The sequence below is a fragment of the Ammospiza caudacuta genome, chromosome 16, assembly GCF_027887145.1.
Source record: "Ammospiza caudacuta isolate bAmmCau1 chromosome 16, bAmmCau1.pri, whole genome shotgun sequence".
In the NCBI taxonomy this organism is placed as follows: Eukaryota; Metazoa; Chordata; class Aves; order Passeriformes; family Passerellidae; genus Ammospiza; species Ammospiza caudacuta.
Window position 1 is genome coordinate 8574123 of NC_080608.1, and position 24287 is coordinate 8598409.

The 24287-nt window shown below is 42.9% G+C and overlaps 1 protein-coding gene across 1 annotated transcript in view; it reads right to left on the reverse strand.

Moving 5' to 3' along the window:
* Positions 1 to 24287, reverse strand: part of FSTL4 (follistatin like 4) — a 206944-nt gene that overhangs the window by 98600 nt on the left and 84057 nt on the right. The window lies entirely within an intron of this gene.

Genomic DNA, 24287 nt, shown 5'->3' on the forward strand with positions numbered 1-24287 from the left:
TCTGCATATTCAGCTCCGCACTTGAGGAGCTCCTGCGGTTGTTGCCTTTTGTAATAGCCTGGCAGATTTTCTAAATCCTGCTGTCAGGGATACTCTCCAGCATGTTACCATCCAGATTTTATAGGGCTTCAGTTATAGACTGTCACACTCAGTTTTGTAAATCCAACAAATATTAAATTGGCTCTATGCTTTTCTATATGAATAAATTTATCCCATAAAGTAAAAAATAAATCTAGCGAAGCTGATGTTTAGGAAGTTCCACTAATGTAGCTGGTACCTCAGACTGTCGCCCTGTGTCAAACATGGGGCTGATCTCAGGGAACCCCCAGAGGCAGCCTGAGGTGGCAGAAGGCCAGAGGAAGGACAGTGAGGAGTGCAGGGCTGTGGGGAGCCCCTGCAGCTGTGGAGTCACTGGTGCCTGCTCTCACCACCCTGCTGTAGGCTGAAATAAACACTGTGCTGTCCCTGAACAGGGAAAAAGGTTATTACCAGGGAAAAGCCCTCAAGCCACTCTCCCTGAAGTGACTCTGGCTTGGCTGAAGAAATCAGATTGAGCCCTCCTGACCCTGAAAGCTCACGCTGTGCCTGCAGCATCCAGCTCTTCCCCTCCTCGAGGAAATGCATCCACATGCCAAAGTGGTACAAGATATTATGACTCTTTTCTGCTCATCTGTTGGCTGGCAGAGCTCAGCAGAATGAGAAATGGCAGCTGTCCTTCTGTGCAAATCTGTTTTCTTTAGCGCAGAGCACAGTGGCTGGTGCCTTGCAGGAGCCTTGGGACAGAGCCGGGAGCAGCCTCAGGCTCCAGCTGTCCCACACTCTGTGGGTACCAACCACAGCCCACCAACAGCATCAGCACCTCCAGCTGTTCCCCTCAGATGTCCTTATGTCTGTAATGTAACTTCCCTCCAATGTAAAAGCCTTACTCTCTGCAATACTGGGTTTAAATCAAACCTTTCCTTTATATCCCATCACTGATCCTCTTGGATTAAATCTAAGATTTAATCTTAAATCTAAGAGAAGATGGTCCCACCTCAGTTTAAAGGGACAATACCCTTGTAGATCAGCTCCCCAAAGACTCTAAACATTACTCCTCTGAAAAATAACAGAAGACTTTGGCACAGTGACAACTAATGTTCCTGTCCCCTTCTTGCTGAGCTGCAACATTTTGGACCTCTTGGTCCCACTCCAACAGAAACCCAATTAAAATTCCAGGTGGGAGGCACTTCTCTGATAGCAAACCCATCTATGTCAAGGGTTTTTTTCACCCTTCATATTTTGTGCCCACAACTTCAAATGCATTATGACCTGAGAAGGTGAGAGAGGGCACAGAGGCTGAACATGTGCTCACCAGCCAGGTCAGTGCCCTCCTGCTACACAAGCAAGAACTGCAAGACAAAGCTTATTCCCTGCCCTGAACTCAGTCCCATCTAGTTTGGAGAGCTTCCTGCTGGTCAGGGATATGAAGCAGCTGATAAATTTTTCCTTCCCTCTAAACAACCTCCAAAAAGCACTGGGTCCCACTTGGGATCAGACTTGTTTTACAGAAAAAACAAGGCTATTCAGCTACTATGAGTTTATTATTCTTGACTTCTTTATTCCAAACCATGTCATTTGATGGTTTGAGAAGGCAGTATATATATTTTTTTATTCAATCACTAGCTTATTTAAGAGAAAACCTGATTACTGTACCCATTTAGTCAAGCTATTCTGTTGTACATACTATTTTAGCTACTGCAATAATATTTTTTCTCTTAGCTGGAATTTTATTTTCAATCAAAAGTTAATCCCAGAAATGTATCTAGGGCTAATGAAGACAGGGAAAGCGATTTAATTTTCTTCCCCTTCTGTTTCTGCTTTGTGATTTCCATTAGTGAGCACCAGCAGTGCTAAAGGCAAGGTAATGGTGACACCTGGGTGGGCTGACCCACTTACCCTGTGCTCCCCACAAGGATAGGCCAAAGCAGTTCTTACTTTACACCCTCCAGGTTTGTTTTCAGCAGCTGGGACTTTTTTTTGGCAGATATTTGCTGTTACTTGGGCTTTCCCAGCCTTCCTCCCTCAGCACTAACCCAAGTGTCACATCTACAGGGGGTTTTCACACTTGCAGGGATCAGGACTCCACCACGATCCTGGGCTGGATGGAGTCAACCCAAAAGAAGTTTTTTCCTAATCCTCAACCGAAGCCTCTCCTGGTACAACTTGAAGTCATTTCATCCATTTCATCTCATCCTGTCATTTACTACTTGGGAGTAGAGATTGACCCTCTCTTGGCTACAACTTTCTTCCAACTGGTTACAGAGAGGGAGAAAGTCCCCCTGCCTCTTTTCTCAGGCTGAACCCCCAGTTCCCTCAAGCATGGTGTGAGCCAGGGGACAGTGATCTCTTTCACTGAATTACAACCCTCCTGCATCCTTCCATGCTCAGAAAACAAAGCCACCACAAAACTGCTTTTCTTGAAAAACTGCACACTGATCTGGGCTGCCAGCCAGCCCAAGGTGAATGTGCCCATTTACCTTGGGGGTCACAGCCATGCTGCAGCTTCCAGGCAAGTGTGATGGGCACTAAGGGTGAAATAAAGGAAAGTACAGAAGGACAGAGCTGGTGACAGCTCTGGCAGCAATTCCCAAATCCTGCTATAAACGCATAATATATTTTCCCCCATCACACTGTTGCTATGTTCAGGGTCATGGATCCAGCAGACCCCCATCCTGCACAGCAGGGTAAGGCCAGTCCATGGTGAACACATCAAAGAAAAACCAGCAGTAAGACAATTATGTCTCTTATTTTAAAAATAAGTCCAGTTTCACATGTTGCTAACATATGCTGCAGGCAGAAAGTCAGAAGGTGCTTCTAGCCCCTGTCAAATCAATACCTTCACTTCCTTCTGGAGAAAATCACACTCCCCAGCTCTGCTGGAAGTGGATCCCAAGCCTCTCTCCAGAGTGGGGATGTGACAGACTGCCTGGGTCTCACACCTTTGCACGTTTTCCCTGACATCCCAGACATCTGAGGGCTGCAGTGACACAGCAGCAGTTGGGCAGAGCCCAGCAGTGCTGAGCTGTTCAGCAGCACACAAGTAAAAGCAATAAAGTTCTGTCCCAGGGTGTGAGATTGATAATTTGCTCCTTTGACTGAACTAACAGATCGATAGAGAAATGCACTACAACTCTAATATATATATGCATATAAATATATCATTTATATACTTATTCTTACTGTAGTGGAAGATCAGAGGGAAAACTTCTCCAGGTCATTTGAAGTACTCTGACCTGAAATTATAACTTTATACTAAGTCTGGCCAGAGCTCAGAAATTATCTGTGCTTGGGATGTCTGAGCTGATGTGCTGCTGCACAACCCAGACCTGATGCTATTTATTCCAAACAAAATAAGGTTCAGTAACCAGACATGGATGTCCTAGAAAAGACACTGCCTGCTCAGCCAAGTTATGGAGGAGACACATTCAGGCTACTCAAAACATCTGGAAAGTCAATATCAAAGACAGCAAGATTCTCCTGCAGCAAAGATCCTTCCCCTTTACTAAGCATTATTATTGCATCTTTTAACCTAAGTTCCTCAGAGACTGCTGGCACTGAGCTGGTTTATACATCTTGGAGAGCAAAGCTCTCTATTTCCCCTCCTTCCCTCTCACTCTCTCCTGCTGTCCTGACATCTGTAATCTTCTTACACTGTGCCAAGCATCTACCAACTTTATCTACTAAATACTGTCTCTTTAAGCTTCTGCCACCTCTGGTTCTGTTCTTCCAGGTATTACAAATCTGACTGTTAAGCAAAAAGAACGTCAGAAAAGCTGTCTGTGTGCCCTCTCACTTATCCCCACTCTCCTCTCTCTCTGCTGACTGCCCCCAGCAGTTTCCTTTGCAACACAAACTCATCATTAGCAGTTTATCTCATCTCAGGCTGCTCTCCTTGGTAGGTCTGGCTAATGGATGTCTCTCAGCTTGGTTTCCTTGTTAGAGCTTCCCAGGGACTTGGATTCTGCTCACAATAGCAAGCTGTGTTGGGAGGTTTAGTTTGGATGTGTAGGAAAAGGTTCTTCCCCCAGAGGGTGTTTGCACACAGGAACAGCTCCCCAGGGAAAGGACACGGCACCAAGGCTGACAGAGCCCAGGGAGCATTGGGACAATGGTGACACTGCTGGGGTTATCCTGTGCAGGGCCAGGAGCTGCACCTGATGATCCCTGGGGGCTCCTCCTAACTCAGCATTTTGTGATTCTGTGATTTCAGCTGACCACCGCTGCTCTTCAGAGATGGGTTTTGAAGCGTTCCTTCCCTGCCCTGTTTCTGAACATCAGAAACGCCACCACATGTGTTCCAGGTGCTGTGTGGTACTGACAGCTGACCCCCTGTGTGCACTCAGGCACCATCCCCACCACTCAGCTGGGGAACCAACACACAGAGAGACACCCACACAAATTCTGGATGAGCTAAAATTGCTATTCTGCCATGCCCTAAACTGATTCTTCAATTCTAGTCCATTATCTCCCTCTTCATGCTGGGGAAGGTCTCCAATGAAACAAGCCCTTCTTATCTGTTTAGAGCATTTTCAAACCCAGTGAAGCCTAGAACTGTTTGAATTAAAAAAAAAAAAATAGAAAAACAATAAGACAGAAGAAGAGTAAAAGAAAAATCCAGCATTTTAAGGTGTGATTGCTAAAATGTGGCAAATAACTGTCAAATTTACATGCTCTGCTCCAAGCAATGCTGCTTCTTGCTCTGTTTTGCAGCAGCCACTTAATTCATCCTGTTTAGCACTTCTGCATGCTTTGGTAGAAAAAATATTGATCAGCCTGCCAAGGAACACAGAATGCCATTATGTTTTTATGTCAGAACTCAGTAATGATCTACATTTATCAAGAGCATCCTCCCTGTGAAAGGTCAGTGGTGAATGTAGCTAAATTGTGATGACAGATCATTAATCCAGCTCCCTCAATAATTGTCCTCTTTAAAAATTTTACTCCTGGTTTCTGTGAATTGCTGCAGGTTTTTATACTTGGATCCCACAGCAATCTTCAACCCAGTTCTGAGTAAAAGCAGATAATAGAGGAACAGCAAGGCTGGAGATGAAAGTGTCCTTCAAAGGAATGCAGGGTACAAAATAAAAACAAACTGAGGAAGTGAAAAGCTTCCTTTGATGGGGAAACTAATCTCCCAGTGAAATATTACTGTGCAAGGTGCCTTACAATACAATGATTACTCGAAATGTCAGCACTTCTTTAAATATCAAAAATGATCTGATAACACCTACAGAGCACCAATCTCTGAGACCTTGGTGTGCAGATCACCTGACAGCAGACGTGAGCCTGAACACACACAGGAGTCTTTAGGGGATTTGAGTCCCCCTGGCTCCTGAGCTATTTCTCAGCAAATCTACACGGGCTGCAAGAATGGCAGGGGGCACCTGCAGCTCTTCCTAAAATCCTTGAGAGAAGCTGTGCAGCCATTAGCATCCAGGCTAAGAGTGTGTGATTACCAAGAAACACACAACAAGGCATATAAACAAGTTCAAACTTCTTGTGACCCTTCAAAAACTCTCCAGAAGTTTCCCCTGAGTGGCATCTCCACACAGCTGGAGCACAAGTGCCCCGTCCATATGCTCTCAGCCCTTGAAAATCTGAAACTGTGCCGCCACTCCCAGCACAGGGTCAGACTCAGTGTGGTGTTACCCCTGCAGGTGAGATAGGACATAACAACCCAGAGCTGCCAGCCCTGTTTGGCTCCTGCATCTCAGCATCACCTGCCTGAAATCCACCCACCAGGGCAGGACAGTGCTCCGGCTCACTGTCCCCGTGGGGGAGGATGGTAACAGCCCAGTACAAATAACCCACCACTGAAGGGGGAACTCCAGTGGCACTAATTCTCTAGGCAGCCCTTCAGCACCACCGTATGTGGCAAAAAAGAGCAGTTTGGAGCAGGCTGGAGTGTCATTTCTGAGGCAGGAGGCATTGGAGGTGTCAATTTATTTGACAGATCCTCTCAGACCATGCTGACTATTTTCAGCTGTTCCTATGGTAGTTTTCAAGCTCCAGGAAGAAATTCAGTGCAGGAGATGAGAGCACTAAGATTTGTTTTCTCATCTGTATCTATAGGGCAAAAAAGATATAGTTACTGAAAATAACATTTCTAGACAAAATTAAAGCGGTTGGAGAAAAGTCCTGTTTTCAAAACAGCCCTTTCCTGTGTTTCACCCAGGTTTTACCTGGAATTGTTAGAAGGATCAGAAAATTACTAAGCTAAAATGCTATGAATTTATTTCTGAGTGTGGCTCTTTAATTCTTGTGCCATTTATGGCAAAATTCCTCATCAGCACCAGCCTGTTTTCCTACATACAAAATTAAAGTGTTGGCTGAACAGTGGAAATGTGGTCCCAAAAGATCAGACAGCTGAACCTGAGTGAGACATTACGTGAACTCTTTACCCCAATGATCTGCTGCATTACAGCCTGCTTGACTCCACAGAACAAGTTTACATGGGGACAGGAAAATTAAAGATGACTTCAGTTCTTCAGGGGTCTCCTTGCAAATCCCCATTCTGCCATGCAAATTTTTTACCTGTCTCTTTCTATCTATCTTCCTCTTCCTTTAATTGCTTGTTTCTGCACATGCATGGAGAGTTTGGCTGGACTTTTCTCCCAATTTTCCTGTGTGGCTGGAAAGAAGAAAATAACTGCTTTTCTCAACAATTTACATGGACAGACTCCTCTGAGCAAGTGCAGCTGCAGGAGGAGAACAACAAGAAATCTTTTTTGAATTGTCAATTTCTTCCAATTTAGAGATTTCTGTGAGTTTTGAATCTTCCCAACTCTGATTTTTATAGGCTGTAAATACTACAGGTTGGATATTAGGAAAAAATTCTTCATTGAAAGAGTGGTTAAACCTCAGAAGAGGCTGCTCAGGGAAGAGGCAGAGTCATCATCCCTGGAAGAGTTCAGAAAATGAGCAGATGCAGCACTTTGCAACGGGACAGTGGTAATGGGGATATCTGGCTGAGGGTTGGACTTTCTGATCTTGGAGGTCTTTTCTGACCTTAATGATTCCAGGATTCTATGCAAAGTCTGAGCAAACCAATTTAGGATGAAGAGAAATTAGCCCAAATCTTAATATATAAACATCAGTGATAACAACCACTTAACTTCTGATCATTCAGAGAAAGCACCCTATAAACCACCAGGCTGTGCTCTGCAGCAATTACACTGCACATAACCCCACTGCAGCGTTCCTGTAACACCCGATAATGACACAGGGAGTGTTCTGCTGCCTCCAAACATCACTGAAGACCATCTCTGTGCACAGAGGAAGCCACACACCACAGATGTGACATTAAGGCAACGCTGCTAATTACATCCTGTTCCCTCACAGCATCACCTGCCTGCCTCCTTCACACACAACCAAGCCCCTCAAAGGCTGAGTACCTGTTTTATTCCTGAGTTGAATTTACAGGTTAAGTGAAACCCTGGTTCAGTTCCTGCTAAGAGGAGCAGATGTTTAACTTCATGCAAATTCATGAACATCCTTCAGTTGCCTCTGCTGAAAAAATTCAATTAACAATAAAAATCCAAACTAACTTGCTTATCTTAGGGATATGTTTCAGCTAATAAGATGTACATTTATCAGGTATCCATATATAATTTAGCAGCAACTGGGAGCTCACCAAATTTATCACAGAAATGAAATGGAATATATGCTATGAAGTAGATACTATTAAACAATAGACATTTACAACCTGGAAGAGTTAAAGCTTGCCTCAGTGTATATTTGTTCCAATATTTCATTTTATTACAAGAAAAAGCACCCATCTATTACTCTGCAAGTTTTAAAAATATATTAAAAACTTACAGCATGAGAATATTAATTCCCAGTTCTATAAACAAAAACTCTATTCCTACCTTAAACAATTACCTTCCAAACTGCATAAAGCTAAATGAATCGTATGCCTCAGCCCCTAATGCACAGAAAGAGGTCGATGAATTTGCAGCCTTTCTTGGGAAGCCCAAGAATTACAACTTGGTTTGCCAAGTCCAAAGGCAAGTTCTAGATTTGTGTCCCGCCTGGAATGGAGCAGGAGCAGCCCCAGGGAGGGAGGCAGGAGGAAACCTGCAGGTGGGAAAACACACAATAAACCTAATTTATCAAGTGCCTATCACCACCTAGGCAGTGTGCCACAGATTTATAGGTTTGCAAAGCCAAGGGGGATTATGTGCACACTCTGACCTCCTGCCCCAAGTTCAACAAGATTTTCCCTGCAGCAACTCCATAATTTGTTTGCTCTATAGCACACCACCCAGGAAGGCTTCCAGCCCTAATTTAAGCATCAAAGAGCAATTTTTTCAAATGATTGCTTAGTCTCAGTGGGCAAACACATTTTATTATTAATTTGTTTAGCTTCAATTTCCATCCACTGAATTTTGTTACACATATTATCTGGTACATCACACTAAGTCTCACATTCCACATCACCTTCCCAGGTCCGCTCTGCTGTTGTGCTCATCTCATGTTACACCTGTCCTCTCCAGGAGCTGTGGGATACAATGGATCTCACTAAGGCAGCTCACATTCTGAAGGACTGGGTTTTCTCTCTTTTTTGGGAATTTTATCCTTCTGTGGTTGGCAAAAAAATGGCTGTGGCCATGTTTGCAAGAACCTTTGGCTTCTAGTCAGCAGTGGGTGGCTTTTCCAAAATTGAGTGCCCACCCCTGAGTGGGCTCAGACCCTTCCTGGTACTACAAGGTGGTGGTGGGCACACACTACTTTGTGTGCACTGCCCACAAAGAGCACAAACGCGTTCCCAAGCCAGGGATTTCTAGATGATTTGATGGGTGATTGCTCTCATTGCACCAGAACATCTCTCCCAAAGATCCACTCAGACAGCATTCCCATAAACTATTTAGCATAAAGAAGATGTAACTAACAGCAATGCCTGAGCTAGGAAAGCACAAAAGCAAACAAGGCTATTCTGATTATATTTGCGGCCTGCTGAGTATTAGCTGTTATTTTTGTGTTAAAAAATTAAAAATTATTGTCAAACCAGAGGGAAGAAACAATGTCATGAACATCAATGCAGATGAAGGAACACCACACAGTCAAGGCAAACAACTCATAACTCCTATATTGCTTGTCTCAACTATTAGGTGAGTGTAAATATAACAGATATCCTGAGTGAATTATGCATGAGTCCTATGCTGAAAACTGTCTGTTTCTAATGATTAATTTACTCAAAACACAGCCCACTCTCCTGTAAATCTATTACTCCCCACAGAGATGTGATCTTACACACACACACTCACACACTCAGCTCTCTGTGACTGTTGTGTACTCTCTCTAAATTATATTATATATACAATAAGATTATATTGTTCTGCTTTTTAAAAGCTATTAAGCTAAACTAGTGATGCTGCATCCTAAGGTGCAGATAAGGGAGGAGGGGAGCAGGAGAGGAAAATGTCCCTTATAGAGGTCTTTTAACAATAACAACAAAAATACTTGTCTTATTCAAGAATCCCATCCCAAAACAAACGGTGTAGTGAATTGCTTCAGTGATTGAGAAACACTGTACTGAAAGAGCCTGGGAAGACAGTGGGATTTTTATAAAGGGTAAGAAAGAAGAAAATAAGAGAGGTGACTGGGCAGGTGCAAGGTGGGTGCTGAGGATTCTCAATTGGACCCATAAGGGATACTGCATAATACTGCTTTCCAATATGGAAAACAAAACAAAACAAAATGACCAACAAAAAAGCAAATAGACCTATTTGTGAAAAGACACACTCCCAGATAGTAACAGCTGAGCAGCACTCCTGAAATCAGGGGTGTTCTCTGTAAATCCAGGTTTGAATTTCTGTTTCATCACTTCAGCAAATCAAAGGTAATTAAAGGCAAACCCGCTGTGTATGACTATGTATGACATCTCCATTTGTGTGATTTGTACTTTCTGGGGTCAATCATCCATCCCAGAGCCCTGATGCTCCATGGCAGCACAATGGGACAATCCAGGAAGCTCCACACTCAGTCTGCACAGAGTGGTAAAACCACTCTGCTTTTAGCAAGAATTAACTAGATGGTATTAATTTTACATATTTCCTTATGCTTTTGCTGTAAGGATGGTTGGATGACAGGTTTCTTTCCATGGGCTGAACCTTTGGGCCAGCAGCAATGGCAGGAAGGCTCTGACGAGCACAGTTTCATTGTGATGGGCTATGAAGGAGTATTTGGAGGACAGCTGGAGGTCAGCAGGGAATTTTGGGGTGTTGGGAGCAGTCTGTACTGATCTACAGACTTCTCCCTGTCCATGTCTGTCCAATCCATTGAGACAAGGTTCTCAAAGTGCTGTCAGAGAGCTCCTGCCATGGCTTTAAAGCCTTGAGTGTTGCCAAAACACAAACAGCAGAATAAACACAGCACAACATCTGCTGGGACCCTTCTATCTGTACACACAGCAGCATCAGATGCTGTGTCAGTGATGGATTGCAGCCTCAATACAGAGGCAGCAAAAGCAGGAGATGGACAAGAAGTTAAGAGCTATCACCCTTGGCTTGATGCATATCACCACAGACAGGGGAAAACCCAAACCAAATACATCCAGCAGAGGAGTTGTTTGAAAGCCAGTAATATCGTTTGCAATGTATCTGCAGTGAACACCAGTTTGCACCTGATGCTGTGCTTTAGCTTAATTCTTCACACCTGAGATTGCTATTTTTAAATGAAGGGAATTAACCTCTCAGACCATTAATGTATGGGGAGTGCTGCTTTGTTAACAATGAAGCCAAATCTCCCTGAGTGATCTGCAGGACAGAAATAAATAAACAAGGTCTTTCTGGCCATTTGAAGCACCTGAAACCATATATGATAAAACCTGTCATTATGAGCTGGAAGAGTTAATTAACGTACAGTGATAATTAGCTTCACTCACTCTTCACTTCAGCAGTTATGTGAGGAAGAGTCTCAATCCATCTGAGTGTGCAGGAAGCCAGACATGCCTATCACTGTATCCAACACTTATTCTTCATTTCTGTATGTAAAAAGTCTTCAGTACTTCAATTCAGACACCCTTTAATTTAAAATAACCAAACCAAACAGGCTTTTATTAAATAAACAGGACGTTTGCTCATTGTGCCTGCTTCAGTTGGTGATGCTACGCAAGCTGCAGTTTGACATTTTACAAACCTCTACCTTATTCCTATTAGAGAAAGCAAAATTGTCTGTATTCCTCTGGGAAGTAACCAATGCTCACTTTTTTATGGCTGACTGGTATATCTATCAAATACTTCTAGATAGTAAATGTGTTATTTGGAAGCTTTAATAAACGTTAAAGTCCTCCGGCACTAATGTAAATTTTGCAGATTCTGTTCTGCTCTGAAACACCTTTCCAAACAATTCACTGGCTCTGCTGTCAGAAGGAATGCTTCACTATCACTCAGTGCTTGAGATTTCATGAATCTGACTCCCTGGTAAAGGTATTTTTCATTTTTACTGTCTGGGGTCTTATCTGTATGAAGTATGCACAGGAAAAGTGGCCAGCAATGTGTACTGCAAAGGCCACCATGCACCATCCTTGGTGATGGACACAGTCAAGAACAATATTTTCTTTTTCTTGGGTATTTGTGTGCACAGGTTTTCTCTGATACCTTCTTGGAGACACTTTTACTTCTATCACAAGACGACAGGATCTGCCACAGGACAGCTTCATCCTCTACCACAGAGACTTTAAAGCAATTCTGAGCCCACTGCCTGTGGTTACCTGTTCTCTCAAGAACATCCCTACTCTGAAGGTGTGTGATTTTAACAACAGGGAGAACAGAGAGTATGTGCACACACAGGGGAAGCAGTTCTCATGACATTTTCAATACAAAAGCAAGAGGAAAACACCCTAATTCTCCAAAAATTGTGTGTCCTTCCACATCCTCAAAGGCATTCAGAGAAATCCTCTGCAAAACCGCTGATTTACAGCACTTCCCACCTTGCACTTGAAGTGTGGAGTCTCCCATATCCTCCTGCAGAGCACTAAAGGGCAGCACATGTAATTACAGTAAGCAGGAGTATTTATTATTGTTAAGGATGTGTGTAATGGTCTGATAACGATGTGCTGTGCCTGTTGTTCAGATGTCATTAGGAGACCTCTCAGGCATCTCATTAGCAGACCGTAACATACACCCTAAAGGGTGTTACTGCAATTATAAAATGTTAACTTCTGAAGAGGAAAACATGCACAAGGGACAGAAAGTACTTCTAATGGAGAAATAAGGCATTAGAAAAGGAGTAAGAAACTTCACACAGAAAACTCTTAAATTAGTCCAGAAACAACAGATTAAAGGGAAACATTTACAACATGCACATGTAGACACCAGAGCCTACCTACTCCTCCAGAATTTAATGAGGTCAAAAGTACTCCAATTAGTAGATAAAGAATAGCTGGGTTTTTGTTATTATAATCACACACATATACATTGTTTTATTATACACATATGACACTCCAGAAACCAATACAGTTGGAGAGTGAAATCGTGCCATTAATGACTCAATGGCTCTATGCTATGTAAAGTGATAAACCCAATGCTTTCCATGTGACAAACAGTGCAGATGAGGACTCCAATGCCTATTGCACCAACCTGCCCAATCAACCAGAGCATTCAACTCAACCTCTGAATACACCCTGACCTGTCTATAAAAGGCACCTGCAGCATTTACAACTCTGAGAGCCCCAACAGAGAGAAAAACACAAATTCATCTACTCTAACTTCCCACTTACACCACAAACCCACATCACTGCTCCCTGTCCTCTCCTTTCAGAGACCAGGCAACAGAAACAACAAGATTTTTATTTCTGCTCTAAATCCATGGTATGAACAGCAAATACAGCAGATCAAGCAACAGAATGAATAAATAAAAGCTCACCGATGCTACAGGCTGAATTTTGGGGATTAATTCCTCTCCTCTTTCTTTGTGGGATTTCTTTTTAATATTTTCTCTTAAGCACTATAATGATGGATGATGAATGGGACAGTTATCTGAGCACTGGGAGTGCTTTGCTGCTGACGAGTCAAATAACCTTTCTGCAGTTCAGGGTACCAGTTCTGGAGCAGATCTGCTGGAGGCCTGTCAAGATAACAATATCCCCACACCAACTGCTGGCAGTGGGATTTTTCATTATATATTTCACTAAACTACAGAGGGAAGCTTCTTACCACAGTAATAAGGGGATGAAAACATGTTTTTTCCTGAAGATTTTCAGCACTGAGAGTGTCATATTCCAGGGTAAATCATGAATGACAAATCAGTGTGTTTTGATCCATGAGAGCAACACATCGAGAGGGAATTAGGACAGTTTAAGATCTGGGACAAAGGGAGCAATGGCCCCAAGGGAGGTGCCTGTCCAGGCAGAGCAGGGCTGGCACTGGCACCTCTGTCCCTGCCTTGCAGAGCTGCAGCCCATGCTCTGCCTCAACACGCTCCCTCCAGACCTCCCCAAAGAAAGGGGCTCCCCAAATTTCATCTCCCTGGGCTGGAATGACCTCTGTAAGAAACACAACACAACATTCAGACCATTATTTGATAGCTTTGTCTGCATCCACATCAACAGAATGAAAACAAATTAACCATTCCCTCTGTTGGCTGATGCCCTCTGATAAGCAGTGGCCAAATGCATTATTGGAACAAAGCTCCCAACTCAAACTTCTCCAGGCAACTAAAGTAACCTCTTGAGGTTTTTTTTTGTTTGTTTGTTTGTTTGTTTTTTTTTAACAATGACAATCTGAATTGTCATTGGCAAATATCTGAAAACTTTAAAAACTAATATTCTTTTTATGAATTTTTATGTTTCATACACTAGAATTTGTAAAACCACAAAATGTTTTGAGCTGAAATCACTGAAGTAGAAAATGTATCTATGGCTGTCAGATAAATTTGTTTTCAGCTATGAAAAAAATATATTGCTATCTCCCATAAAGCAGTATCCTGGCATCCCAAATATATCAGCCAACAGCTCCTTGGTCTAATTCGTATTTCAAAGATATTGCAAGTGACCCATACATGAAATGTGATGGTGGTATTTGTGAGCAGATTTGTAGCAGCAGTGTAAACCCATTGACTTTTACAAAAAAGAGACAGAAAGATTACACATCTGGATCTCTGCTAAGGGGTGCAGAAGGTCACCAGCAATGCCACCTCTGCAGCTGGAGATGTTTGTACCACAGACACAAATACAGAAATGCATTCCCACACAGCAGTTCCCTTGCACATCACTGTGCTCAGCACTTCTTATCTCTCACATCCATGGAAAACACAACACACACCAGGGCCCTGAGAAAACCAGCAAATGTCAGAGGAGCAGCATCTTTAGTAATACTCAAAATCTGATCATTGTTTCCTATGACACACAAAGAACCCACACTGTTCTCTGGCTGCGCCACTCCATAGGTCACCTTTTCTCCATGTCTTTGAGAATCTTATTTAATCCTTTTGACTTCCAGTTCATTCATTCCCTTCTGAAACAATCTGCTGTTCACTCCATACATCCAGACCTGAGGAAACTCATAGGAAACCCTGGGCATTGAAGTTTCAGGAGAAGCCATCCCAGAGCCTTCCAAACCCTGCCTTGGGAAGCCATGCATGGTCTCCTCCTGCTAATGAACAACCTTCCCTGCAAGGCTTTATCAGGATCTTTTGTCTTGGGAGCTTTGTGGCATATTATGGCATAATTGCTTTCTGACTGATATTCAAATGTAAAATCTTTAATTCATTACATCTTACAAAAGAATTCAATTTTCATGTCAGTTAGAAGATCTCCATGGTGTTTTAGGTTCCCTACCCAAGGCATGGGGCTGGAATGAAATGATCTTTAAGGTCCCTTCCAATCTAAACCATTCTGTGATTCTTTGATTCAAGGTTAAAATGAATTTCAAGGAAGCTAAGCCTGAACTTTGAAAAAAAAAAAACACCATTATTAGAAACCAGAGAGACACAGAAATAAATTTGTTTTCCCATTTTTAATTTATTAACTCCTCAAAAGCCATTTAGGAAGGCTTTATCTGAGAAGGGGTCATGCTCCACAAGCACATTTTCCATGGGCACTATTTGTCATTGAGGGAGGTGTAGTTAACACACTTTGGCCAATGCCTCATTCCATGGTACTTCCCTCCCTTGGCTGTTCCTCTTCGAGGGAGGGATGCAATGAACACCTCAGGTAAAAACCAAATAGCACTGCTCAAGATGGTGATAATGGCAATTTAAAACAACAGCTGGCAGAAGTACCTGCAGATGGGACTGAGTCACAACACACTGCAGCTACAGTATTTCCTTCAAGGAGTGGAATGCTGACAAAGTACAACTGCAGGAGACTTGGCACTCAGAGGGTTGACAAATCAGGACACTTTCTAGGGAAGGATGTCACCAGCAACATCCTCCATCACTCCACCATGATGGCACTGCTGTGAGACAGTGTCAAGCCTTGTGGAGGCTGCCCTAGTAAATAAAAAATGGGAGCAGTCCTCAGCATCGAGCATTAAACTAATCCCTTGGCTCCAGCCATCAGCTACTGCTTATCTGCACATCAGCTTTTCTAATACATTGCCTGTGAGCTTGAAATATCCCAAATCTGTATCAAGGGGTAGGGGGAGAAGGAGTTTGCCTTCTCAAAAGGAGCACCTTTTAACAGTGCTTTTTCACAGCCATGCACTATGAGACTGCAGATAAAGGTTTTTTACTATAAAACTTACAAAAATGAAATAATCAGCTGCATCTCTCAGAACCTGGAACATGCATTGATCTATATTATAAAATATCTGGGATTATTTTTATTCCTTACAAGTTTAAATATGAAGCGTAACTAAACTTCACTCAAGCACACATCACGATACAGACAATGGAGACATTAAATTCCATTATTCCTTCTATCTGCTAAAGCCAGAACTGAGCATAATGACCTAGAAACCTGGGAATTCTTTAATCTAAACTATCCTGACCTTGGTGGCAGCACATGGCCCCATATTCAACCATCTCAGCAGGACATGCATATTATGATAATACCTTTCTATACATTTATGTACATAATGCACACACAAGGACACAGTGCAGCACTAGCAGGGCCCAACTCTCCATGGCTCTGAGACAGCAGGACACAGGGGAGCTGCTTGCTGGCAAATTCAGCAAATTCAGCACTGGCAGCCTTATGGTCAAAAATCGTGCCCTAAACTGTGTCAATCAGATCCCTAATAGGAGTAAAGCTTGGGACATATTTCTGCTTTTGCAAGTGAGTATCCACTGCATGGCAAAGCTTACACTCTCAGAAAAAACCCATCCCAAATTAGAAAATAAAAATTCTAGGAATGGAACTGTACTGCTCTTCCTTTAATGCTGTATTACAAGGGAAATATTAGTATTTTCTTCAGAAAAAAAGGGTATCTAATGAGCCAGAACCAACAGCTTTCAAAACATCCCCAGCACCTGGTTTGGACTTTTTTACGTCATTATTTTCTTTCCCTTTGTAATGTTTTAAATGTTTCCCTTTGCAGTGATTTAAATGGTGTTCTTTAGCAGGGACCTATCCCCTTCAGCTCATTCAAGCATGTAGCTCTACTCATGCCATGGAGAGATGGTCACTTTGTCACCCCTCTAGCCTTAAACTCTCCTAAACTGAACGCTGGCAATGCCTGGAAATGGATGCCCTGGCAGGAGAACTATTTATGTTTGACACTTGCTTTAAATGCAGAGCCAAAAGAAATTTCCTTTCATTAAAATATCTAATTAGAGATTCTTTTTAAACATTGGAAAAAAATCCTGTCTTGTTTTAGATGAAGAGTTTCTGCTTCTTTGAATTGAAACAAAAAGCATCTGTTTTGGCAATCTCCCACCACAATCGAACATCAGCTGTTAAAAACATCTTGAAAGGCACAAAATTAAATGAAACACATCTGGAGCCAATTTGGACATGTATTTGTTTTCTAAACAGTATTAAATTCAAATCAGTATCTTGAAATGATAATATAAGCACATCAAAGTCAATAGAAATAATGAGAATGGCCTTATTCATACCATGATTACTATCTGTATACTCTTATCAAAATACTGGTGATCCTAACTCCTAAATAACTTAATGGAGCTAACAGATCACAAAATGAGACTGAAATTAAAACTAAATATAATGGCAAGTCCTTCAGTGACTCTACCAGCCTACCTGCAAGAGGGGCAATACTTCAACGTCCACCCAAGTCACGGCTACTTGAAACAGACAGGAAACATCCTTTACTTCTATAAAATCTATAGGCTATTGATTCCTCTTTAGTGCAATTATTCAGACATAGCAAACATGCTAGACTGTAAAATGCAGTTTGTAGAGCTGTGGTTGCAATCACAAGCTCTGTTCTCTGCATAGTCCCTAAAACATAAAGATTTTATTTGCTACTGAGCACAGCACAAAGGCAACAGCTCAGCATGTGATGCCTGTCAGTGTCACCATTCCCATCTCTGATACCTGAGTAAGCAGGTGTGCACATTGCTCCAGACCAACTCCACCCTCCTCAACACTGCTCCACAGGCTCACGTGCTGAGGAAGAAGAGGATGTGATGGGGGCCACAACATGGCACTGGGGCCCACCACCACATTCATGTCCACATGCACAGCCCCTGCTTCCCCCAGCCTGAGCCTTGGGGTATCTTCAAATCATCAGGACCTTCTCAGAGAGATGCCTTTGGTTTTAAATGGTCATGATTTTTTGGAGTGGAAAAAGCACAACTGATGTGTTGAGTCAGTCCTGGTGGTTCAGGAGAAAGGTGTGATGCTGTCAAGTGCCCTTTCAAGGTGCTGGAGATGTGGAAAGCATAAAACAAATCAAAACATCCCCAGTAAAAAACTCTTTCCTGTGATGATGGTTCCTAATGAGGTTCAGAGCCAGCCAGGGTTCCAAACATGTTAGAGCAAAACCTTCTCTCTCACAGTCCCCAGATCACACTGGGCTGTCTGAGAAACAAACAGAGATGACTCAAGTTCATAATTTGGTCTGCAGAAAACAGCATAGATAAAACAACAGGATGATAAAAAGAGCAAAACTACAGGTAAGGCAACAAAGTTTTGGAAAACATGGTTGGCAGTACAGAACGAAACATGACAGAAGTAACTAATATTGGCAGTGACACTCTCTAGTGGCTGGATACTTCCTGCAGTGCTTTTCCCCACTGCTTACAAATAAAACATTAAATTAACAGAAGAAGAAAAATGCACAGATCAATTAAGTGTCTGTTCACATTAATCCAGGGAGTTAAGACTTGTAGGGATTCAGATGACTTGTGTGGATCAAGACAGACATTTCCCAGCCCCATAGCTGCAATAAAATTTATCCAAAAATATGCTCCAGTCTTGCAGGGTAACAAACTTCCAACAGTTTCCTTTAGAGAATTTTTCCTCCCAATTATTCCCAGGGACATTGGGCTTTCCCTGATGCAACCAGCATCAGGGAACCATGAAAAGATAGAGCATCCCCCTGGACCTGGCCCAGCATCCACCTCCCTCTGTTGCTGGCACATTTATGCTAGAGCAAGGGGTTTTACAGAAGCCAGAAATGAAGCAAAACAAGATCAGGAGGATCTAGTCCACATACTAAAAAGTCTTCAGAAAGGTCTGCTGTTCCTCCACCTTTATTTCCAATTCAAGAGCATCTCTTTTTTACGGACAATGAATAAGGAGCCATATAGTAATTCACAGCTGCCCTTCCTGACCTCTGAAACAAGTCTGCCATTAGAGGAAATCGGATGCTGACTTCCAGGGCAGCAAGCAAGACCTTGTTAGAGGGTAAGTATGAAGGACCCAGAACTTGGCAAGCTTTGAAATGACCCTGACTCACTGCAAGGAGGCTGCTGGCACAGGCACTGAATGCTGAGCCCGAAGAAGAGCCAAGGCCAATGTCACATACAACTTCCTAGTGCCTCCCTGGCATCCTCAGAAAAACACACTCCAGTACAGTTCCCAGACGACTTGGCTTCTCTCTCCTTCCTGGACAGGAAAAGTGTTAAAAATATAGAATATAAAAATATTTTTAAGATGTATCCATTTTCTAAATAGGTACCAAAATGCTGTTTCTCTGGGGTTCACAGGAATCAAGCAGCTGATATCCCTAGTACAGGCAGATGATCTCCTTATCAAAACCCACGGATAATGTCTGCCTTTTGAGAGAAGACAAAGCAACACCCCTAACATTGTTAAAGGATGAACTGCCCATGTCACAGGCTGACAAAATCTTGTGCTACCAGTGATGACTGAGGTCTTAGCACTGGCACAGGCTGCCCAGAGAAGCCGTGGCTGCCAACCTGGAACTGAACCAGGCCAGGCTGGGTGTGGCTTGGAGCCACCTGGTCTAGTCAAAGTGTTCCTACCCATGGAAGAAGGGGTGAAACTGTATGCTCTCTGAGGTCCCAAACCATCCTACAATTCTCTGTATCTGGCCATTGAGAACCACAAACCAAGGTCACACCATTTTAAGTCCCACTCTAAACCCCACCTCCCTGCTCAGAGCAGAGCACAAGTTATTAAGGGACTGTTGTTCCCAAGCTGTTCCTTGCACTGGTATCTCCCCTGACAAACCAGCAAGATAAAAAGCTGATAAGGATATGGTTCCCATATCAGTGTGTGCATTACCCTGTGCCTGCAAGGAGCCAGCTATTGCTTTGTTTTCCACTTAATCTGGAGCTATTATCAATAACTTCATCTATTTGTGGCACCAGAAAACAATGGAGGGTCAGCACTGAGCCTCTTCCATTGATTATCTATTCATGGGATCATAAAGACAAAGTCACACAGGCAGGAAGGGAGAGCACTTCTCTGGATGTGATTAGAACGATGCTATTTCCAAAATTACTAGAACACTGAACAGCAAAAGAAGATTGTACTTTTTCAAAGAAATAAAAGAAATGCTACTGTGGCCATTCCTTCTGTGTTTCAGAACTCACTTTATTCACAACCACCCACACTTTCTCCAGAGATTATGCATGCAGGCCTTACACATGCTCAATTCAGATAATCTGAGAGATCTTTCTTAAAATTAAATCCAACCTAAGATTTTTTCAGTTTTCCATTCAGTGAAAGCAGCTGCAGGCTGGCACCACACAAAGCACATGAACAGCTGCCCCCCTCCTGAAACACAGAGCAAAATTCACAATACTGAGAGCAAAGCTGAGTTAGAACTGTGCTCCTTGAAAGATGCATCATATGCATAAGACACATCTATTTTCACCCAGCTTTAGCACTTGCATTCAAAGAATTAAACTGTCCAAATATCTTCAATAAAACTAGCTTTGCACAAAATGGGTGGGATTTTCTTGAGGGCTATTTTTCTGTTTCCTGAATGCTTATTTTTGTTTGTTTAAAATCATGGAGGAGATCCAAGGCAGAGCACACTGAGAAACAAGGAGTCATTCAGAGCAGACTCTGAATTTTCAATTTAATATTTTAATTAACCCATAATTCTCTTCAAGTTTTTTAAAACAAAAGGATAGCTTTTTATGAGGAAGGTTACTATTTAGGAAATAAAAATATCACCAGATGTCAGACATATGCATGAATTTCACTGAATGAAAACATCTAAAAATTTTTGAAAAAGTTATCACAAAGCACAAAACAAGGTCAAGTGCTCTAAAATGAAAAACATTTAAATCTTTACTTTGTTTTGCAAACAAAGGTGACATAGTGTGAATAGAGATGGTTTCACTATCAGTAAAACCAGCCTAAGTTCTACAATAAAGCCAACATTCTTCTTTCCTTTAAAAGATATTAATAAACACCCCAGGCTACCTTACTGTTCAGATTCACAGAGCAACCCAACCTTCCCCACATCAAGAGTACCAAGAAAGGTATTAACAGTTTGGGTGTTGATTAAGAAAATCAACAGATGAGACAATTAATGCAAACCATCCTATTTATAAAATTATGAAACAGTTTGGGTAGGAAGGGACTTTTAAAGACCATCTGGATCCAACACCCCTGCCAGGGCCAGGGACACCTTCCCCTAGACCAGGTTGCTCCAAGCCCCATCCAGTCTCGACTGGAGCACTTCCAGGCATGGGAAGCCCACAGCTTCTATGAGCAACCAGGGCCTCACCACCCTCACACAGAGTTTCTTTCCAATAGCCAATCTAAGCCTGCCCTCTGTCAGTCTGAAACCATTCCCCCTTGTCCTGCCACTCCAGACCCTTGTGCAAAGTCCCTCTCCAGCTCTCCTGTGGCCAGTCTAGGCACTGGAGGGTGCTCTAAGATCTCTCCAGAGCCTTCTCTTCTCCAGGCTGAGCCACCCCAATTTTATCAGCCTTTCCTCACAGGAGAGGCAAAAAGCCCATCTGGCTGCTGGCAGCATGTCCAGGTACACCTGAAGGGCTCCAATGCCAACTGGGAAGCCCAGCTGGAACCTTTCTGTGCAGACTCATGGAACCTTCCCACCTCATCAATTCATCATCAATACACTGCAGCACTCCAAAACAGCTTTCCATTATTTCACTCTTGCCTTATTAGACTTCAAAACCAAATGACAAAACTCTGAAGTAAAACAGCCTCTACCCTCTGCCCACAAATATAAATCCATTTAGCTGACTACAGAGTTGTTCTGATCCTGCAGACATCCCCCCTGACATTACCTCAAGCTCCCTGAGCCCATCTCACAGGGACCAGAGCATCAGTGCTGCCCTTTTCATTTGGATAGGCCTTTATTCAATTAGCCCTAAGAGCAGGGAACAATCTTTTTCATTTTGCAATATGCTCAAACCAGTGTTTGCCCTGGCACAGGTTCTGAACGTTCCCAAGCTGAGGGGGGGCAGGGATTCTGTGCTAATTGCAGTCTCTTAGACACGTTGCAAGACAAATCTTTGTGACTAAAAGGTTTATTTCTGTCGGCAGTCTTGAGAGGGCTCATTATAAGTGATCACCAGATGTCACCAATTCTTCATAAAATATAACAGAAATAACATTTTTTTCCCAGCAAAAAACAACCCACGACCATCAAAGTGTAACAAGAGCCATAAATACACTGTTCAGGAGTATCTTTAGTCATAGTATAGATTCCCTTTTTCTTTTATATATCTAAAACAACACCTACTGAAAAAGGAATGAGGCATTCTAATAATGTCAGTGCTGATGACAAGCTCATGAGCAGATAGTGACTTCACCCCTGCCTCCAACATGAAGATTTACACATCTACAGCAGCACACAGAGCTCCAGCCCCCAGCACTGATAATGAGCCCCATCCATGGAAATGGAAAGGACCAGAGGAAATGGCCTCAAGTTGTACAAGGGGAGATTTAGATGGAATACTGGGAAAATTTCCTCATAGGAAGGGCTGTTGAGCCTTGAACAGGCTGCCCAGGGCAGTGGCTGAGTCACCATCCCTGGAGGCATTTAACAGACGTGTGGCACTTGGGTCACGGGTTAGTGGTGGCTGGCCAGTGTCAGTGCTGGGTTAATGGCTGGCCTTGATGATCTTGGAGGGCTTTTCCAACCTCAGACTTTATGAAGTAACACAACATTGCAACCCAAGAGAGCAAAAGGACAGCTGGGGATAGGATGCACCTTCATCTCTCTTTAAAGAAAACATGCAAGAGGGTAAAAAAAAAAAAAAAAGAAAAGAAGCTTGTCACACAGACCTGTGTGCTTTACCAGGGGAATTCCCCAAGATGAATTTATGTCACACTGGTGCAAATTAAAGGCAAAACATTCACCCTGCAGCCCTGGCCATATCCTGGCATCTTCCCTGCCCTATAAACGTTCACCCTGCAGCCCTGCATCTCCCCTTCCAGGGGGGTTAAGCTGAAGACTGGAAGGTGTTTTCTCTTGCTAACTTTCCCTTGGCAATCCAAGCGACGAGCCTTTCCGAGGTAAATGATACACTTCAGCTGCCTATATCACTTTTCCCATTTTCAGATCTCAAATCAGATTTGGGCACTGTTTTCATTATCAGCACAGAGAAGCGTCTGAGCTACTGCCATCCCAAATCCATCAGGACACGTGTCACTCATCCCTGGCGCAGTGACACATGCTGTGGGGATGCAGGCTGCCGCTCCCAGCGTTTCATCTCTTTCTGCCTCTGGGTTGCTTCAAATGAAAAATATTCTGTGCACAAACGGTGCACTGCTGCGTGCAGAGCTGTCAGTTATATTTATTTCACAAGCAGTTTAAGACATGACGTGAACTGAGTTGCTGGTAAGATTTTACTACAAGCTATCAAAGACTTAAGCAGACACCATCTATAACTCCTCTCTTTCATCCTCACCCCCACTGCCTCTCACTCCCTGTTCCAGCAGCGAGCACAGCCACAGCTTCCAAACCCCCCCAGCTGTCTGCAGAGCCATCATCTCAGCCCTGACAGAAACCAAAACTCACCAGGAGAAACCCAAACTTGTGATGGTCAGTCAGTAATCCCAGAAGGAGTTTTCATGCACAGGGGACACCAAACCCAAACCCATGTCCTGTCTCCCTGTGGGAACCTTTGGGCATTGGCAGAATAACAGACACATCAATCTGAGGAAGTACCAAAGTGTCCACAAGAATTTGGGAACAGCTACTAGGACCCATCAGGAAAAATCAAGAGCTCTTCCCAGACTTACTCCTGCCAAGTAATTCCATTTTAATAGAGGTTGATTTGGGATAAGCCTGGAGAATCAAATGGCAAAGCTCTGCTGTTATACTGAGGCTTACAGAGATTTTAGGAATTATCAGTACTCTGTCTGAGCTCACTGGGAACATGGCATTGATTTCCAGAGCAAAATACGACACATCAGTTACCTTTTTTTCAGGCTGCAGGGACCTGGGCTGCAAAACCCAAGGGCTCCTCCATGAGCATCAGGCCATAGCCCTGGCCTGCAGCTTGGTTTGCTGGAGCTGTACTCCTACTCCAAATGTAGAGAAAATGCTTGGCAAAAGTGCTTTAGCTTAGGCTATGACCCCAGCAATTTCTCAGGATATCAACAAGTCCTCAGTCTCAGGATATCAACAAGTCCTGGTGAAAAACCACCTTCAGCTGTGGCTTTCAGCTGGGGGATGCGAGCAATTAAACCAGAATCCATTAAAATGATGATGCATTAGACAGAGTGCATTAGATGCTGTAGAATTGTTTTGTATTAAGAATATATTTGGTTATTTCTACATGTGAATCCAGTCTGAAGATTTATTTATTTAGTATTAAGGGATTTCTGCAGATGGTGCTTCAAAGCAGCTCCTTAAAAATGTAAATTTGCTTGCAAGATATGAGGACACATCTTACACAAATAAACATATTCACATTTCATTTGCTAAGTTCTATTTACA